General features: G+C 36.0%; 2 pseudogenes; both read right to left on the reverse strand.

Moving 5' to 3' along the window:
* Positions 1–10,590: 10,590 nt before the first annotated feature.
* LOC102880694 overlaps positions 10,591–19,442 on the reverse strand; it is a 19,418-nt pseudogene continuing 10,566 nt past the window's right edge.
* On the reverse strand, positions 11,952–12,070 carry LOC112486031 (annotated as a pseudogene).

Genomic DNA, 19,442 nt, shown 5'->3' on the forward strand with positions numbered 1-19,442 from the left:
CATTCTGTGCTTAAATTACTCATAACAAAACCTGTGCATATCTTCCCAAGAGATAAATTATACTTATTACAATAAATTAAAAAAAAACAACAACAAACTTCTCTTGAATAAGATAGTAGCGTTACCTAAGCCTATCGTTTCTGTCCCAGGAGAAATATTAACAAGGATTAGAGCACCTCTCTCTTTTGAAGCGCTTGGCCATTTCTACACAGTGTGTTTATGGGTTATGAGGACATCTCTTTATATCCACTCCTAAATCTAAGTAAGCTATTTCAGCTCAAGATATTTAAGGAACAGGAAAAAAAATTTAACTGGTCTCTGTCTCTTGATGTTCTTCAGTGTCTGTTTTACTGCCTGTCTCAGAGAAAGAAATCATCTCTCATTTCAGTAAGATTCTAAAACTTCCCTAGGAATTTGAAATTAGAGATAAGAATCATTTTAGCCTTGGTCTGACTAGTGGATGGAATAGAGGAAACATAAACTGAGGAGCTATGAGCTGCCATGTCCCACCTGGTGATTTGGAAGAAAAGAACAGCAAATCTGCAGTGAGAAAGCAACAAAGCATTTGCAAAGTGAAAAGCAGAGATGAGAGATCAGGAGAACATGATTCCTGTTGTTCTAACACTGCTCTGTTTCCTTGCTCCAGCCCTTCATGAAGCCTGCCCTTGGCTTGGCAAGGCATGCTGGTATACTAATTATGAACTCTCTTTTTTGCTTAAGCTAGTAAGATTTGATTTCTATTACTGGCCACCATCCCTGAGGCCTGTTTTTAACTGTTGTTCTTGGCTTTGGTAAGGTACTCTTGTAATTTTAAAATAAATTCTTTTCGCATAAACGAGAACGAGTTTTGTTCCTATAACTATAACCAAAGCAAACTAACCAAATTCTTGTCATTACAAAAAAGAAATAAAGAGATCTATGCATATAAAATAATTGCTATATGGTAATGACATAATAATTTGAATTTATTCAAAACTTAACACATTTACTTGTGTATTAAAATGCTACTCTGTAACATAGGTGTATAGTTCTTTTTGAGAAGCCCAGTGACCAGTACATACAAAATTACAGCAGTCTACATCCATGCAAGCCGAAAAGTTGTGCACTGTTGGTTGGAATGTAAAATGGCTGAGCCACTAGGGAAGACGATATGGTGTTTCCTCCAAAATTTAAAAATAGATCCACCATAGAATCCAGCAGCTCTGCTTCTGGGTATATATCTGAAGGAAATAAAATCACTTTCTTGAAGAGATATCTACACCCCATGGTCACTGGAACATTAGTTACAATAGCCAATACATGGACACAATCTAACTGTCCATTGAAAGATGAATGGGTAAATAAAATGTATAATATATAAATGGAATATTATTTAACCATTAAAAAAGGAAGGAAATCCTGCCCTTTGCTACAACATGAATGGACTTCGAGGCCATTAGGCTAAGTGAAATAAGAGAGAAAGACAAATACTGTATGATCTCACTTGTATGTAGAATCTAAAAAAAAAAAAATGAACTCATAGAAACAGAAAACAGATTGGACAGTGGTTGCCAGAGGCAAAGGATCGAAGTGGGGGAAGTGGATGAAGGTGGTCAAAAGGTAAAAACTTCCAATTATAAGATGAATAAGTTCTGGGGGTGTAATGTACAGCATGGTGATTTTAGTGAACAATAACGTATATTTTTGTGTTGCTAAGAATATATCTTAAAAGTTTTCATCATAAGAAAAAATTCTGTAACTGTGAGGTGATGGACATTAACTTATTGTGGCAATCATTTTGCAGTATATATATATATATGTATCAAATCATTATATTGTACATCTTAAACTAATACAATGTTATATTTCAATTATATAGCAATAAAACTGGAAAAAAATTTTAATAAATAAAATTTTAAAAATAGCCATGGAGTGGAGGGCATTAATTTATTTAATTTTTTATTTTTCTATTAAATTTATTGGGATGACATTGATTAATACAATTATATAGGTTTCAAGTGTACAATTCAGTAACACGTCATATGTATATTTCATTGTGTGTTCACCACCCAAAGTTAAATTTCCTTCCATCACCATATATTTGATCCCCTTTAAGCTTATCTACCTCCCCGCATTTCCCTCTGGTAACCACTAAACTGTTGTCTGTCTATGAGTTTTTGTTTGTCTTGTTTGTTGTTTTCAATTTTATATCCCACACAGGAGTGAAATCATACGGTTCTCAACTTTTTCTGTCTTAGTTCGCTTAGCATGATTATCGCGAGATCCATTTATGTTGTTGCAAATGGCAGTATTTCTCTTTTTTAAATTTATTTATTTTAAAAATTTTAAAAATTTGTTATTTAATTGAAATGATTTAAAAAATTTCCCCCCCGCATCTACCTCCCGCTTCCCCCCACTCCCTACTCTCTGGTAACCACTAGTCTATAGTTCATGTCCTGTTCATCTGTTGCTTTTAGGTTTATATCCCACATATAAGTGATATCATGTGATTTTCAACTTTTTCTGTCTGGCTTATTTCACTTAGCATGATTATCTCGCGGTCCATCCATGTTGTCACAAATGGCAGTATTTCATCTCTTCTTGTGGTTAACATTCTATTGTATATATGTACCACAGCTTCTTTATCTAATCATCTATCAAAGGGCACTTTGGTTGTTTCCATGTCTTGGCCACCATGAATAAAGTTGCAATGAACATCAGGGTGCATATATCTTTATGGATAAATATTTTCAAATATTTGGAGGTAGATAGCCAGAAGATAGTTGCTGAGTCATGCGGTAATTCTATTCTTAATTTTTTCAGGAAACTTCATACTATTTTCCATAGTGGCTATACCAATTTACATTCCCACCAGCAGTATATGAGCTTTCTTTTTTCTCCACAACTTCTCCAACACTTGTTATGACTATTTGTCTTATTGATGATAGCCATTTTAACAGGTGTGGGGTGTTATCTCATTGTGGTTTTGATTTGCATTTCCCTAATAGCTGGTGAGGTTGTGCATCTTTACATATACCTGTTGGCCATATGTGTGTCTTCTTAGGAGCAGTATCTGTCCAGGTCTTCTGCCCATTTTTTTATTGGATTGATTGTTTTTGTTGTTGTTGTTGAGATGAAGGGCATTTTTATATGCAGATTTGGGGTTTCACTTTTCAAAGCTCCTTCTTTTCTAGAATTTCCTCCCCTCCTCAATTTCCAACCACTCTGGCAGTCCCAGACTCAATAAGACTTAGCTTTCCGCTTTCAATTCTAGCTTCCAGGTACTGCAAAGATTCAGGAATACACTCAGGGGCAAAGCCTATGAAACACATATCTTACTTAATGTAGTTTCCTTCTTTCAAATGTTAAGCCTCCAGTTTCTGCTGCCTTTTGGCTGTCCTTTAGTTTATAATTGTTATCTGCAGGAGAGTTCATTCACCATTAGTAATTATACCATTACTGGAATGCTCCAGTTTTTTTAGAAAAATAAATTTTCAATTATTTCTAAGATGCATTGGTGAGAGTGACTGCCATGTGTGTGCTATTTTGAAACTAAATTTCCAGTTTTATTTTATTTTTCTGATTTAATTGACTTGTATTTCAGTCATAACCTCTTATGGACTTCAGTCTGATATTTTCTAAAGGCCTCACACCAACCATTGGTCAAATCAATATCAGAAAACTTTACCCTTCTAAATCCTAGCAAAGTCTGTGATTTCACCTACACAGGAAAGTGAGAGCATGTGAGTGAGTGCCAACCTCCCCCAGTTGTGCGAGCTGTTGCCCAAGAGGCCCACTTCTTTCTTACTTCACCCAGATTACTGAGGTGATCTGCAAGGCTTACTCTCTGGAAGAGGAGGGAAGAGAAATTCAGAGTTTGGTGATCTTGTTGAGTTGGGGAGACAGAGGTTGAGTTTTGGCTCTCTCTATCCTTTATGAAGACTTTATAATCACTACCTGCATTCGGGCACAGTCAATTTCTTCCTCCTTTGTACCTGCATTTTAACTAGTACTAAATTCAATTGTTATTGTTAACTCTATTATTATGTGTTCATCACACTGTATTGAAATTATTTGCATATCTATCCTCTGCTAGGTTATGAACTCCTTAAAAGTTAAAACATTAACTTGTCTCTTGTTAATGTTTCTATCTCCGGGACTTAGCATAATGCATAGCATATTAGATACATAATAACCATTTGAAAATTCAGAATTAGTTCAATTAGCTCTACCTCCAAAATATCTCTCAAATTTATTCTTATCTATTCATTTGTTGCTATTTTAATCTCATTATTTTTATCTTGCCTAAATTACTACGATTCTCATAACTATCTCTCTGCTTTTTATTCCTGCCCTTGAACAATTCATTCACTATACAATGTCCAGAGTAATATTTCGAAACATAAATCAGATTGCCACAATCCCCTTCTCAAAAACTTCCGAAGTCTATTGTACTAAAAAAAATACCAAACTCCTTATCATCTCCAGTATAGCTTTACATGAGGCAACTCCTTTCTGCCTGATTGACTTCATTTCAAACCACCTCCCTTTAGCCACCTCCACTCATTCTGGCTGTTCTGTTTCTCAAACACTTATTTCTGCCTTAGGCCTTTGTTCTTGCTCCATCTGCTTGTAATGATCTGCTTCTAGAATTTTTCATGGCTGGTTCTTAAATATTATTCTGATTTAATTCCAAATATCACTTCCTTAGAGGGGCCTTAGCTGATCATCATGTAGAGTAAGACCCCAGAAAAAAAAGAAAAAACCCGATGGTGTGGTATTAGGTTGGAATTAGAGATATCATTATATATATGTGTGTGTATTATATGTGTATATATTACTTATTTACACTAATACCTGTAATATCATATATTCATACTATATATATTAAGACAGTTAACTCATCCCAGGGGCAAAGACCAGATTTTGGTTTCTAAAAATTATTCCCCACTCAAAGGAAACAATAGTCCTTGAAGAAATGGCTAATTCTGGGGCTGGGGCAAGGAAAGTACAAAGTGAACCTAGAACATCTTCTTGTCTCTGAAGTAAACAAGTGTTCATAAATTGATTAGACCATGCCAAAAGGACAACTGTCTTCATCCTTAAGAGACCCATGTTGAAGTATTTAGGAATGCTGCATTTCCCACATCTATAACATAATTTTTAGTCTACTTTCTTGAACTAGAAGCCCTAGTCATTAGCTGATAATAAAAGGATAAAATTATTATCTTTATAATATTGGTTTAGAAATGATAGGCAAGATTGGCTTCAGGGAAATTATATAAGAACTAGTTATAGTGTAATAGAAGAAATCTGAGCCAAATCTTGATATGACACTGGCAGAGGGATAGCATTACACAGGCAAGAGAAGCACAGGGCTTATTTTGGGATTAAGTCGTAGTCTTATGTAGCAGGAGCAGGAGTATGGTAAAGGACAGAATAATGGGAGATAAGACTAGAAAAGGAGATTGTAGCCAGATTGTGGAGGGCATTGAATGTCAAGCTAGGATTTGAACTTGATTCCATAGGCAATAGGTGCCATTGGCTATTTTTAAACAGAGATGTTTTGGAAAAAATAATAGAACTATATTGAAAATTTTTTCTTTATCCAAAGTCAAAAGTAAAATTTTTTAAGTTTAAGATATAGAAAGTTTTATTTATTTATTTACTTGTCTGTTTATTTATTTATTTATTTGTTCATCCATTTGTTTGTTTGTTTGTTTTTAGGGTCAAAAGGAAAGTTTGTTAGAAAAGGGATAACACTCCACAGTGTGGTCTCCTCTCAGAGGCAGAGAGCGAGAGGGACAGTATGAGAGAGACAGAGTAAAGGCACTGAGAGGGACCAAGATATAGAACATTTTAACCCTAAAGAATAAACACTATTTCTCTGTCATTTGTCCTAAGTTTGGCTTATTTAATTAATTAATATTCTGAGGACCCCATCCCAACCCACAGTTAGAACTAACTACTCTTTTCTCTGTGCTCCCCAAATTTTGATCTTTGATCTTGCCCTTCAATACTTTTCTTGTCTTTGAGCTCTTGCAAGGTAGGTACTTGTCTGATTCCTTTGTCCCCATGGAGGCATGCATACAATGGTACAAATGTGTGTGAAGTGTGCGATGATACAAGAAAGTAGAGGGGTATGAGATTGTCGAGTAGTCCCTAACCCAGCCTAAGGGTCAAGGAAGGTTCCCAGGAGGCAGTGAATCATGAGCTGAACAAAGAGAATTAGCCACATGGATGCTGCATGTGAATTTGTGTGTGCTTTGAGCAAAATGGGGCTTAATGGAATAGAAGTTATTTTTGTTTTATATATAATAGCTTTCTTGATATATAATTTATATATAATTCACCCATTTAAAGGGTATGATTCAAATCTGCTACCATCACCACAAACTATTTAGAACATTTTTCATCACCCTAGAAAGAAACCCCATGCCCATTAGCAGTCACTCCCATTTCTCCCCTAACCATCACCAGACCTAGGCAAACACTAATATATTTTCTGTCTTTCTAGATTTGCCTATTCTAGACAAATGGAATCATACAATATGTGATCTACAATTGACTTTTCCACTTAGATTAGTTTTACTAGGTTCGTCTATGTTAGAACATATATCAGGACTTCATTCCTTTTTATTGGCATTCCATTTTATAGATATACCACATTTTTGTTCATCCAGTCATCAATTTATGGACATTAGTTTAGACAAATTTTTATTGTAAATTATTACTAGGTTGATAGGAACACAAGATAACAAACTAAGTTATCTGTATAACATATTCTGAAAAGTTACTGACTCTATAACATTGTTCTACATACAAGATAGTTACAAAGCAAGAAGAAACAGTATTACTTATATCTTTAAACTGAATAATGTAGAATAATTTGAAGGGTAAAGAAGGGATGAAAAACAAGCTGAATATGTGAAAAGTGTTCATTTTGGCCTAATCGACGGCCCAGTTATTTAAGATCTAGAGTTAGGCTTTCATGGTGCCATGCTGAACCATCAAAGCTCAAACAAAAGGAAAAATATGCACCACTAGATACATGTTTTTATGGACTTTTAATGATTAATTTTTTTCCTAAGTAGATTTTAAAAATATTGATGAGTTTGCTTCCATTAAAACCAGAAAAGTAGAATTAGACTAAATTCACATTTGGATATAAATAAAATATTTAAACTTAATGTTATGATTTTTAAAGTCCTAACTTTCAGTTTTTCAATATTTTTTCAACTACTTTAATATTCTGGGATATAAATAACCAGGCTATACCAGCCTCATAAGATTAGTTAAGGAGTCCTGTTTCTAATCTCAAGAACAGGAGGATTATCTCTTCCTCTAAAAGGTTTGGTAAAACCTGATACTTTACTTTTTGTAAGTAGACTTTATAAACTACTGACTCAATTTCTTTAATGGTTATGATACTATTTAGGTTTCTTATTTCTTCTTGAGCTAATTCTAGTGACTTATACTTTTCTAAGAAATTATGCATTTTTATGTAAGCTTTCAAATTTACTGGCATAAAGTTATTCATAGTTGTTCACTAATGATTTTTTATCTCTACTATAGATGTAGTTTTCTCTCCTTTTTCATTCTTAATATTATTTACTTGTTTCTTTGCTTCTCCCCCACAAACAATCTTACCAGGGTTTATTTCATTACTTTTTTCCTATAGAACCAGCTTTTAGTTTATGGATGCTTTTTAATGTTTGTTTCTCATTTCATTAATGTATGCTCTCTATTTTCTTCTTTCTTTACTTTTATCTTTTTCTTTTTTTAATTTTTAAAATTTAATGCATAGTTCATTAATTTTCAATCTCTATTTTCTAATAATATTATAAATCATACAAATGACCTTTGACAAGTGTACCAAGACCACTCAATGGGGAAAAGACAGTCTCTTCAATAAATGTTGCAGGGAAAACTGGACATCCACATGCAAAAGTATGAAGTTGGATCCTTACCCTACACCATATGGAATAATTAACTCAAAATGGATGAAGACCTAAATGTAAGACCTAAACCTAAAACTTCTAGAAGAAAATATAAGGGGAAAGCTTCATGATATTGGATTTAGCAATGATATTTTGGATATGACACCAAATGCACAGGCAACAAAAGCAAAAATAGACACTAATGGGACCACATCAAACTTAAAAATTTCTGTACTTTAAAGGACACAATTAACAGAATGAAAAAGGAACATACAGAATGGGAGAAAATATTTGCAAATTATACATCTGATAAGGGATTAATAATGTCCCTTATTATATTAATAATATATAAAAAAAACTCAACAAAAATACAAATAACCCAATTTAAAAATGGGCAAAAGAATAGACATTTCTCCAAAGATGATACATAAATGGCCAAAAAAACCATGGATTTATGCTCAACCTCACTAATCATTAGAGAAATGCAAATCAAAACTATAATGAGTTATTATCTCACACACATTAGGATGGTTACTATGGAAAAAAAGTAATGTGTTGGTGAGGTTGTGGAGAAATTAGAATTATTGTGCATTGTTGGTGGAGCATAACATGGGTAGCCACAACAGAAAACGATATGGAAGTTCTTAAAAAATTTAAAACCAAATTTCCATATGATCCAGCAATCCTTCTTCTGGGTATATAACCAAAAGAATTAGAAGCAGAATCTCAAAAATATATTCACACACTCATATTCATACAAGCATTATTCACAATAGCAAAAAGGTAGAAGCAACTCAAATATCCAGTCACAAAAAAGACAAATAATGTATGATTCCACTTATGTGAAGTATCTATAATAGTCAAATTCACAAAGACAGGAAGTAGAATAGTGGTTGCCATGGGTTGTGGGAAGAGGGAAATGGGAGTTGTTTAATAAGTATAGATTTTCGGTTTTGCAAGATGAAAAATTTCTGGAGATCTGTTGCACAATCATGTGTATATAGTTAATACTACTCAACTGTGCACTTAAAAATGGGTAAGATGGTATTTTTTATGTTATGTGTTTTTTTGGCACAATTAAAAATAAAAATAAAAGAGAGAAAAAGTACTTTACGTAGTGGGAGTTAATACAATTGATACAAAAAATACTGGTGCTATGGTAATTACAATAATAAAATGATAACAACAAACACTGTTTACTATGTTCAAGGCACTGTGTTAAGCAGTATGCATTATGTATGTACGTATGTATATATGTATGTATGTATGTATATACACACACATTGACTCATTTAATATTTCTAATGATGTCATGACATGGGATCTATTATTATTTCATTTTACTGGTGACTGAGGCACAGAGAGGTTAGCTAGCTAGCGCAAAGAATGAATGGTTTTAAGACTTTTCAAACCATTGACAAAGAAGTTAAATGGATATTTTAGTTGGTCAGGCTCATAAGTGGTGATGACAGGCATAAAAAGAAGTTGGAGGAACTTATAAAATCAGTTATAGGAAGAACAAGTTAGAATCTTCACTAATTTTCAGTATTCGAAGCAATGAAATACTTAAATGTTTTAATTTCTGAGTACTCTTGAAATTATATTTTTCATATTTGATGCATATCTTATACATTGACAGGATTGTATACAAAATAAAAGCCATGTATAAAGAACTTGATTTAGCATTTTAAAGGGTAATTTTGAGGTCATTAAATTTTTGGCTGAAGGCTAAGTTTAAATACAAGTATTTTCTCTCCCTATCCATTATTAAGATAGGATTCACTTGTATCTTTACCACTGCCTCCCTAAAAGAGTTTTCATTTAATTTGCAATTTGTGTGAAACATTTATTTCCTGGAGCATTTATTTTCTAAAAAGAAATGCCAGTGTTTGTTTATTAAAGTAATAGCAATATTATTTAAAGTATTTACCAATTGAGACTAGAAATATATTTTTTTCAGATGTTCATTGGGTTGACTTTGGTGTGATGCAGATGATATTTTCACTCAGGGTAATATAATATAATAATATTATAATATTATCAAATTAATAATATAAAAAATGAAATAATAAATTAATGTTTGTTAAAATAATACAAATTTTAAATAAGACACATTAAAATGCTCCCAGATGAAAGATTTGGAGACATGATACTAATATTTAAGAGACTTAGAAGTAATATTTATAATGATTGTACACAAGCAAATAAACTTTTGCAAAGGAAAGTACCATTTCATTATTGTTGCTGTCATCAAGGGGAAAAAGTACAACACAACATTATATATTCCCTAGGATTATTATCATACAAAAACATAGCACATAATAACTTGATGGGAATGGGGAGAAAAGGAAAACACTTGCCGAGTTAGAGTTTAGGGATTGTTTTTATTTTAATAATACTTTAGAATTTAACTAGAAATAAATATTAAAATTCTATTTTTAGGCAAGTTAAAAATCAATCTTTTTTTTTTTTAGCTGGGTACAGTAAACTTTACCAGTGGTCCATGACAAGATAGTGCTCCCTAAGCCCCTCCCCTTCTTCATGGGGTCTGGGATAAAAACTGTGAAGATCAAGAGAGTCTCAGTGTGTTGGAGGATTAATTTGAGGCAAGTACTCCCCAGTAGCTGAGGGCCTCTCTTCCTCTTGCTGGGGCTGGTGGTCCAGGGGGCTCTTACTCCTTGGAGGCCATGTGGATCATAAGGTCCATCACCCTGTTGCTGTAGCCAAATTCATTGTCATATTAGGAAATGAGTTTGACACAGTATTGAGGGCAATGCCAGCCCCAGCATTGAAGGTGGAAGAATGAGTATCACTTTTAAAGTCGCAGAAAACAACTTGGTCCTCAGTATAGCTCAGGATGCCTTTGAGGGGGCCTCTGATGCCTACTTCGCCATTTCTTGATGTCATTGTATTTGGCAGCTTTCTCCAGGCAGCAGGTCAGCTCTACAACTGACATGTTGGGTGTAGGGACATGGAAGGTCATGCCAGTGAGTTTCCCCTTCAGCTCAGGGATGACCTTGCCCATGGCCTTCGCAGTGCCAGTAGAAGCAGAGTTGATATTCTGGGCAGTCCCTTGGGCATCACGCCACAGCTTGCCAGAGGAACCATCTACTGTCTGGGTGGCAGTGATGGCATGGACTGTGGTCATGAGTTCCTCCACAATGCCAAAGTTGTCATGGATGACCTTGGCCTGGGACCAAGCAGTTAGTTGGTGGTGCAGGAGGCATTACTGACAACCTTGAAGGAGTTATCATACATTTCTTGTTTCACACACATCATAAACATGGAGGCATCCACGGAGGGGCAGAAATGATGACCCTCTTGGCTTCACCCTTCAAGTGAGCCCCACCCTTCTCCAAGGTAGTGAAGATACTGGTGGACTCTACAACATATTCAGCACCAACATCACCCCATTTGATGTTGATGAGATCTCACTCCTGTAAGATGGTGATGGGCTTTCCATTGATGACAAGTTTCCCATTCTAAGCTTTGATTGTGCATTTGAACTTGCCATGGATGGAATCATACTGGAACATGTAGACCACGTAGTTAGAAGTCTATGAAGGGGTCATTGATGGCTACAATACCCACTTTGCCAGAGTTAAAAGCAGCCCTGGTAACCAGGTGCCCAATACAGCCAAATCTGTTCACTCAGACCTTCACTATCTTGTCCCAGGGTCGCAGCTGTGGGAAAGGAGAGTGAGCCTCAGACACCTGAAAGTGTGACCCTCTCTTTTCCTCCCCTCACCAGGCCACCATCCTTTCCCTGTGCCTCCACATGTCCCCCTGTGGCCCTGCACTGCAGTGTCTGCCTGCCCACCAGCCAACCCCACCTCAGGGCCACATCCCCGGCACCCCCCAAAATCTATCTTTATTTTGCCATGTTAAAGAGGGAAATATTTATTTATTTGTTTATTTGTTTGTTTATTATTCTTCAGGTTCAGTCCTCACTGTAGGTGAGGCAACCCTTGGTTAACCTCACAGATTGCAAGGACCTCGCCAGCTTACAATTCCTTATTTTTTTATTTTTTACGTCAACAGCATCTGGTCTTCCTAAGTGGTCTTCTATCCAAGTACTAACCAGGCCCGACTCTGCTTAGCTTCCGAGATCAGATGGGATTGGGCTAGTTCAGGGTGGCATGGCCATAGCTGAGAAAATATTTTTTAAATTTTAAGTATATTGAAAATAACAGAAAGCAAAATCCTAAAAATACTCTTTAAGAAGTACTTCAAACTATTTTTTTTAAATCAAAGAAACTGTTGATCTTCTTCAGGGGTGGGGAAAAAAACAAATGAAAGATGTAGATGAAAGCACTATTTGATTTGTCCAAAAAGGATTTAAGCACCTAAAAATTCCATATGCTTTTTTAACCTTCTGAATTAGTCTTATGTTTCTTGGCACAGTTGAAACTTTTATAGCTGGTCTTCATAAGCGGTGTACGTCTCATTAATAGAAGAAAAGAACAAGAATTGTCACATTAATTTTCTATTTTGAATACTTTTTAAGAAGGCTAATAATGCTTTTTTCTTTATTCAACAAATTTTGAGAGAAACTTTATAATTTTTCACTTTTCAAAAAGTTAAAATAGTATCCTGGATGGAAGTTCTGAATTATGTAATAAAGAATGTCAAGTTTTCAGAACCTTAGGCAAAAAATTGCTGCCAGGACCCAGGGAAGAGGGGGACAACAATGGCAGCTACCGTTGAATCTCCTAAGATCCTTATTGACCTAGAAAGTTGGTCACTGTCCCCAGTCACAAAGACTGAAGGAGGTGCCCTTTTCATTTTGGCATTCTCTTTTGCCTCAGGTGACAACTTCCAGAACTATCCCTGCTCTGTATTTGGGGAATTGTAGATTACAGCAGTTCGGCAAGGGGTTGAGAGATGAAGGAGACTTGGATTATACCATTTTAGTTTCTCCTGGTGTGGCGCCGCAATGAGGACTTACCTGGAGAAGAAGACAGAAAATTCCCCTTCTCAAATGAGGAGAAATGCAGGTACAGTAAGTATGTTTCCATGTGCCTACAGAGCTCTTTGCCCCTCTTTTGAAATTATTCCTCAGGTTCAGTCCTCACTGTAGGAATTACGTGGCCATGACTGTACTAGGCAACTCATTCTCAGAGTCCTTTTGATTATAGCAGAAAAGATCAGAGTTCACACGTGGTCCAAGTTGAGTCAAATTCTTTTTCTCTTAGAAATTTCAGATTGGTATTCAAAGGTGATGAGATTCAACTGGGGAAACCAGAATTTGTCTGAATGTATTCCAGAACTAGAGGCTGCTAGGCTTTTCCAGGATGTCCGTGTCAGGGTGAGGGGCACATTAGGGCCATTTAAAGCCAGACATTCTGAATTTGAATTCTACCTCCACCACTTACTTGACATGAAACATTGGACATATTAATCTTCCCCAAAGTTAAGTTTCCAAATAAGAAAGATACAGTTAAGAGTGTTTACCTTGCAGCACTGATGTGAGAATTAAATGAGATAAATGATGTGAAATCAATATGGTTAGTTGTGGGCAATGTTTTTGTAATGAAATGCATAAAAGAGAAAATGTCAGAATCTGTGACATATAATAAGGGTTAGCACTGTTTTGTGAAAGTTTTGTTTCAGATATATATGTATATAAATGTGAGTGGACTGCATCATGCTGTAAAATGTATTTCTTACTATAGGTTGTGATATCTTTTTATGTTTAAAACCAATGTCGTTAAACATATGGTCCAAAGACACCTACATTAGAATAATCTGGATGCCTGTTAAAAATACAGATTTTTGAACTCCACTGCCCAGAATCAGAATTTCTGAGGGTGGAGTCTAGGAATCTACATTTCAGCTGCTTCCCCAGGTGAGTATCACACACATTGAAACTTGAGAACCAGTGCTTTAAGCCTATGGAAATAATCCAAATGTTAACTATTATTATATAATTAAACTCTCATACCTTTATTCAAACACTATTTGTAGAACACAACTCTACTAGAAGCTCTGTGGGGGGGATAGAAGGGAGGGCAATTAATCTATTTGGCATAATATAGCATCTGTAGTGTTCTGGTATCTTGGTTGGTCTGATATGGTTTATTATATTTGAGTCCTTCTTTACAAAAGACAACTAACTCTAAGGCAGGAATTCCCAATCTCTATAACTCAAAGCTTCCTAAGGTATTGATCTCCTCAGCTCTCAGAAAAGTTGGGTTATGCCAGTGTGTCATTTTGGAAAGTGCTAGCAAAGGCACAGGATGGTTAACGACTTTGTAACTATTTGTTAAATATAGATTAGAATTCATATACGTCTACCATACTACCCATACTACCCCGAGATCAATCCCATCTGATCTCGGAAGCTAAGCAGGGTCTGGCCTGGTTAATACTTGGATGGGAGACCACCTAGGAAGACCAGGTGCTGTTGACATAAAAAAATAAGGGATTGTAAGCTGACAAGGTCCTTGCAATCTGTGAGGTAAACCAAAAGTTGCCTTGCCTTAAAAAAAAAAAAAAAAATAGAATTCATATATAATAATGCCTACTGCTCGAAATGTGATCCACGAACCAGAACGCCGGCATCATTTAAAAATTTCTCAGAAACGCAGAATCACAGGCCCACCCCAGACCTACATTAATGTTTGAGAAGCACTGTACTAAAGAAAACATGTAATCAGTTAACTAACTTTTGGTATTTTGTAGGTATTATTTTCTGACTATAAAATCATACGATCATTGCAGAGATTTTTGAAAATTCAAAAAGTGGGAAAATTTATCCTTAATTTAAAATGTATTCATACTTCCATTCCCTTTCCTTCTATTAAACCTAAAAATATACACACTTTACAAAATTGGAATCATACCATATATATAAGATTTATATCTTACTCTTTTCATTTAATTTATCATAAGGATTTTCAGCAGTGCTTTTTTAAAAAATTGGAGTGGTAACTAGTTAAGATTTTCTTAGTACAGATAAGGTAAAATAATGAATGTAGGCAGGCCATAAATGAGATATCCAATTCTAGAATGGCAGAGTTAAAAGGGAAGTTAGATATTATTTTGTTTAAACTCTTTAGTACAGTTGGGGAAATTTAAGCACAGGAAGCAAAAGTGACTCACCAAAGATAATTTGCTTAGGTAAACAAATTTATTGATTGAACTATTTTTATGTATCAGGACCTGTGGCAGGTTGACCAACTATCCCGTTTGCCTGAAATTGTGGGATTCCAAAGACATGGGACTTTCAGTACTAAACCTGGAACAGTTCCAAGCATACCTGGACAGTTGACCATCCTATTGCTAGGCATTAGAAATAGAACAGTTTATGAGATCTGGCCTCTGCTCTCAGGTGGGAGAGACACCTTTGCGAACATATCATTATAAAATGGTGTGATAAGTACCAAAGAGCTTCCAGATTATAAATGAGGCAAGACTTCTGGGATCCTGAAACCTGTAGGACAAGAAGGAAGTTAACCAGATGAAAGCCAGGGTGGGAATGGGAAAGTTTAGAAAGCATTGTAGTCTGAAGGGTCTTTATAATAAAGGACAAAGTAGTGAAAAATCATACTAAGAATTTACCAAGAATTTACTGTGCCAGGCACTATGCTATTTATTATCTCCTTTTATCTTCACAACTGGGTAAATTTGGATTTGTAATATAAGTGATGAAAATATCATTGGAGGGTTTGAAGCAGAAGAGTAATATAATTGTGTACTTTAAAGATAAAGGATCACTCTGTCAGTATGGAAAGTGCTTTTAAAGAAAATTCACTATTTCAAAATATATGCTATTTTGAAATACCTTTATCTTAACATCATCCCCCAAACCTAGTTTTATAAGAGGGATTCCAGATTTCCAACACAGTTTAAAACCAAATTTGTCCAATACCTTAACTCTTCTATTCTATTTTCTTCTGTTTCTTTATATGTCTTCTATTGGCTTTCTATCAATGTACAAAACTCTGTAAGGAAATTATGCTATTAAGTTTTGTAACAGAGATTCCTTCTGTTGACTGTGTGGCAACGTAACAGCAACCATTTGACATCCAGCAAAAACAATTGCTGTGGATCTTCACAGTAATTTTTTTTTTCCAGAAAAATCAGAAGCCTTTGCCCCTAAGTTATAATAATTCATAAAACATTCAAATGCATATATGATCCAGTTTTGGGGTCATGTAAATTTAAAACCAAAGAAATGTCTTTATGCTTGCAGTCACCGTTTTCAGTGTGACTGCAAGGATCAAAATATTTACATTGATTAAACTGGACAGCTATTTGAATTTCCTAATAGTTCTATCTAGACTTTCCTATTATGCCCATAGTCATATAAATGAACTTTATTATTATCAATTACCAGTAATAATTACTCATTAGGAATGTCATTTCTATACGATTTACAGATTGCCTAGTCCATGACAAATTGGCTCCCAATCGCTCCAAGTGAATTCTTAGCAGTGGCTGCAGTGAGAGCTCCACCATGTGGCACTCCGCCTTTAGGACTCTAGTCAGTCATTCGCTCATTCCACAAATACCCAGTGGCACCTGCTCTGAACCATCTCTGTGCTTGGAGGACACATGAATAACAGAGACCCTGATCCCAAGAATCTTTCAGTCAAGTGAAGGAGATATTTGACATCTGAAGCAATACCTCTAATTTGAAGCAAACCATAAGTGTAATTACAGTGGTACAAAGGCCATAAAAGCAAAAGGAAATATTAAATATGATTGAGAGGATTCAGGCAGACATCCTGGAGAGGATATCATGTGGCCTGAATAGGACATAAGTTCTACGATAGCAGGAATTATTGTCTGTTTTGTTCTCTGCTATATCTTCAGTTCCTACAGTTGTGACTGGCACATTGTAAATGCTTAATAAATAGCTATTGAATGAATGAGTAGATTTTGAAATCAAGTATTTCATTGACAGAAAAGGGCAAGGAAAAAGAATTTCCCTTTTGAAAAGGCTTATTCTCAAAAGCATGGAGATTATTACCTTTTATTTATTTAACCTGACTAACCCTCTCCCTTGGCTCTCCTTTAACTTTAAGATAAAATGCTGTCCCCAGTCGATGTCTCCAGAGTCATATCCATGTATCCCATCCCAAGCCCTTAGGGTCTGATATGGAACTGGACATTCTATGTACCATAAAAAAACATATGATATATTATAGATTATTAATGAACATACTGACCTGTGTATATGTTTCAAATTGGGATCCATTCAGCTTCAAGTAATAGAAAATTCAATTCAAATTGGCTTAACTAAGGAAAGTATTTGTTGGCAAATGTAACTGAAAGTCAAGCAACAGCAGATTTCAGGGCAGTTCTGTCAATTGCCATCATCTCTTCAATTGCCCTTCAGTTGTCTCATCTCTGACCACCTGTGTACCTAGTCCCTACAACTTAATCCTTGAATTGGCTTCCCCCTTGGACACAAATTAGCAGCTAGCAGAAAGGAGGTTATATGCTTTCTTGTTTATATATATCAGGAGAGAGCATTGTTTCTCAAAACCAGTGAATAAAAGTCCCAAACTTGACTAAACTACCCCTGAACTGTTTTCTATAGTCAGAGGACTACCAGATATGACTAATTTACATCTCATTTACCCTGCAAATCATTGTGTCAAGGGGGATAAGATTACTCTACTTGCTTCTGTCAGAGTCCACCTCTAGAACTGGGAATTGAGTCAATCACAAGGAGTGGGGTGGGGAGCACAGGCGAGGCATAGCTACCAGAGGAAACTATGAGGAAGGGGAAAAGGGAAGGTAAATGCTGGATAGGCAAGTAATGAACCTCTAACAGATAGAATCTTTTGATTGGCAAACACATATCAACTAGTATTTTTGTTGACTTCATCTAGAATTCCTGCTAGCCATAAAAACTACTGGCAGTTCTGAGCTTTCTTTCACTGCTGCCCTGCCACGTATCCAGCTCTCTTTCCCCAAGACCCCACTTTTGCCCAGCAAACTCTTATTGACTTTTAAGGATTACCCTCCCTGACCTAGTTAGGCATCTTCACAAGGCTCTCATAACCCCATAGTTTTTCTCCAGGGCAGCATTTGACATACTGAGATGTGATTGTCTGTTTCCACGTCTAGCTCTCCCACAAGCAGGGAGTTCCTCAAAGACAGTGCTAGCTTTTGGCTGTGAATAACAGAACCTAATGCAAACTGGCTTAAACAATAAGAGAATTAATTATGTCTCAAAATATGAAGTCTCTGAGTAGGGAAGGCTCCAAGATTGAGTTGATCATGGATTCAATGGTGTCATCAAGAGCCCATGTTCTTTCCCTCTCTCTACCATCTTCAGTGTTAACTTCATCCTCAAGATGGCTACAAAATTTCAGCTGTCACATAATCCAGAGAAAGAAGGAGAACATTCTCTTTCTTTGGAATAAGGAAACATTTTCCAGAAGCTCTTCAGCAGACTTTCCCTCATCTTCTTGGCCACCCCCACATTGGTCACTGGGAAGGAAAAGATATTACCACGAAGAGTTTAGGTTAATCATCCAAGGTAGGATGGAAATTGGTAACTGTTTGTGTTAGTTACTACACTAAGGTCTTTCTGTCACTCTTCGTCCCCTGAACTCTGATACTCTGTGGTGCATCTGCCTTTGTGACTCCATTTCCCACCCCACCCTGAAACCCACTACCATGGTCATGCCCTCGACCATAGCCTTACCAATAAATGCATCCCTTCATAACTTCGGTTTCAAGCATCTCATTCTCTGATCTCCTATATTTCCAGCTCACTTTCTTTAATACTCCAACTCCAACAATCTTTCGGTCCTACAGGAACTTATATGTCACTGATGATCCTACCACCTTTTCACTGTCCCTCACCTACTTCATGTCCTCACATACCTCCCTACCCATCTTAAATTTCACGATCAATTATTATAATCACTCCCTTGTACACACTCAACTTCCTTCCCTCCTTCATTTCATGATATTCTTTTGGTAAAACTAAAACCCTGCTCACATTCACCCTGAGTGTGACTGGAGAAAAACACACAACAATGTTAATTAGCCTGATTCTACTCTTAATTGGTCTTTACTGCTGAAAGGTAAAGCTGCTCAGCAATTACAATACACTAGTCCCTTTCTTCTTTCATTATCCTAGGTGATCTCTCATCAGATTTCCAATCTCCTAAAACCTCCAACACCTTTTGTGTGCTTGCTTTTAGTTGCTTACTCTGCTTCTTATTTTACTGAGAACACAAAGGCAACTAGAAGAGAACTTCCTTAGGTTCCTACCACCACATCTAGCCACCTAGCTATATCATGCCCATACTCTCTGCTTTCTCAGCTAATGTGGATTCACAGTCTGTGAAACCAGCAGATCCATCACTCTTTTTGTGCAGTAGATCCCATCACTTCTCACCAACTCAAGGACATTGCCCAGCTGTTCTCTCATTTTCTATCATGTGTCATCAATATACTTTTTTCTACTAAATCAATGGCTCTCGACAAGGAGTGATTTTGCCCAACACCCCCAATACAACCTCCCCCCCACCCCTCACCCTCCCACCGCCACAA

Source organism: Pteropus alecto, unplaced genomic scaffold, assembly GCF_000325575.1.
Source record: "Pteropus alecto unplaced genomic scaffold, ASM32557v1 scaffold25, whole genome shotgun sequence".
Classification (NCBI taxonomy): Eukaryota; Metazoa; Chordata; class Mammalia; order Chiroptera; family Pteropodidae; genus Pteropus; species Pteropus alecto.